Source organism: Arachis hypogaea, chromosome 18 (assembly GCF_003086295.3).
Source record: "Arachis hypogaea cultivar Tifrunner chromosome 18, arahy.Tifrunner.gnm2.J5K5, whole genome shotgun sequence".
Taxonomy (NCBI): Eukaryota; Viridiplantae; Streptophyta; class Magnoliopsida; order Fabales; family Fabaceae; genus Arachis; species Arachis hypogaea.
This window is the reverse complement of record NC_092053.1, coordinates 40,520,687-40,523,009: the sequence shown is the minus strand read 5'-3', so window position 1 is coordinate 40,523,009 and position 2,323 is coordinate 40,520,687.

The following is a 2,323-nucleotide window of genomic DNA, read 5'->3' as shown; positions in this document are numbered from 1 at the left end:
ACGAGCTTCAAACTCGCGAGTGCTGGGCGTTAGTGACAGACGCAAAAGGAGGGTGAATCCTATTCCAGCATGATCGAGAACCGACAGATGAATAGCCGTGCCGTGACAGGGTGCGTGAGCATATTATTCACTGAGAGGAGGGGATGTAGCCACTGACAACGGTGATGCCCTTGCATACAGCCAGCCATGGAAAGGAGTAAGACAGATTAGATGAAGATAGCAGGAAAGCAGAGGTTCAGAGGAACGAAAAGCATCTCCATTCGCTTATCTGAAATTCCTACCAATGATTTACATAAGTATTTCTATCCCTATTTTATTATATTAAATTCGAAAACACCATTATCACTTTATATCTGCCTGACTGAGATTTACAAGGTGACCATAGCTTGCTTTATACCAACAATCTCCGTGGGATTCGACCCTTACTCACGTAAGGTATTACTTGGACGACCCAGTGCACTTGCTGGTTAGTTGTATCGAAGTTGTGACAATTATGAATTAAGATCAAAGCACCAGGCTTTGGAGCCATCACGTATGGATTGTTCGAGCCTGGACATCACAATTTCGTGCACTAGCTACAGATCGGCAGAAAGTGAAAATCAAATTCACTGCACGATCACGATAAAGACCAACAGAGATGAAAACGAATTCATTAAAAGGTCGACCAAACGAGGATTAAACCCAATTTCTACAAAATCGGCAAATATGAAAACAGAGTAATGTAAGAAGTTATCGAAAGTGATCCATAGAAAAAACCTGACGAGGTCTTAATAAAATGGATTGCTAAAAAATAACTTAAAGACTGACTGATGTAAAGAAGTTGGACCAGTCGCAATAACCAAAGTTATAAGAAAATTCCTGGAAAGAGGTCTGGCCAACCCTATAAAAGAGGATTACTATAACTTAGAAGGGCCCGACATGATGAAGTCGGCCCAAAACATAAAAGTTATAAAAGTCATCCCTGAAAGAGACCTGACAGCGGTCCAATAAAGAGGATTACTAGAAATAACTTAGAAGGGCCCGACATGATGAAGTCGGCCCAAAACATAAAAGTTATAAAAGTAATCCCTGAAAGAGACATGACAGAGGTCCAATAAAGAGGATTACTAGAAATAACTTAGAAGGGCCCGACATGATGAAGTCGGCCTAAAATATAAAAGTTATAAAAATAATCCCTGAAAGAGACCTGAACAAGGTCTAAGAAAGAGGATTACAAAAATAACTTAGAAGGGCCCGACATGATGAAGTTGGCCCAAAATCCTAATGTTATAAAAAGTAATTCCCAACAGAGACCTCACAAAGGTCCAAACAAAATGGATCACTAAAAATAACTCCAGGATAAAGCGAGGAAGCAGACATACCAGTGGATCTAAACATCCATAACCTCAAAGGAATCAAGCCACAAGTACAAAACACAAAGGCAATCCAAAGAGGTCGAGCAACATGGCTCCAACACTTCCAAAAGACCTAAAAAAGGTACCAAGACAGATAAAAACAAACAGGATATGAAAAACATGAAGTTATAATAATAACAAGCTCAAGAGGCTACCAGAACCAGCCCCAAAAGCTTGGAAACCATTTTGTTTTTCAAAAACAGGTTTCTAAACAAGCAACTAAGAAGGTGTCAAGGGGCCAGCAACCACCAATTACAAAATAAAGAGTTCAAAAAGCCCACAAGCCGGGCTATTTACACAAACATTCAGAAAATTCATTTAAGATCTGAAGGCTTATCGGCAGCATCAGTACGGGGTAAAGGAGGGCGAGTCTGAAGAGGCACTGCATCCACTATCCCGTCATCCCTGTTTAAGATCTGGCAACCAGGTTCCGATTCAGGATGACCAACCTCGGATGAAGGAGCTGAAGAAGTCGGCGCTACAGAAGTCTTGACGGCAGGCACAGGAAGGGGTTCAACATCATCGTCATCAAGGTCGTCAGGGACAATTTTGCCATCCTTTACAACATTGTCCAGGCTGAAGAGAGTAAGGTCGACCTCGGGTGCAAGAACTCGAACCTGCTCCTTCAGGTTCTCATAAGCAGCATTTACGCTGCCTACAAGGTGACCCTGGAGCTCGGTATAATCAACCCGGGCAGACTCCAACTCCTCCCTAAGACGCATCACTTCTCTGTAGGACATGACATAGCTATCCTTGTGCCTCAATGCTGTGTCTTCATCCAACCTCACAGAAGCCGCCAAAGCAACAGAACTAGCCTTCTCGCCCTCCAACTCCTTCTCCAGTTTGGTCACTTTCACTTGGAGCTCCTCTTTCAAACCCTTCATCCGGTCGAACTCCTGCTTAGCCTCCTCCATGAAGGCTTTGGTGGC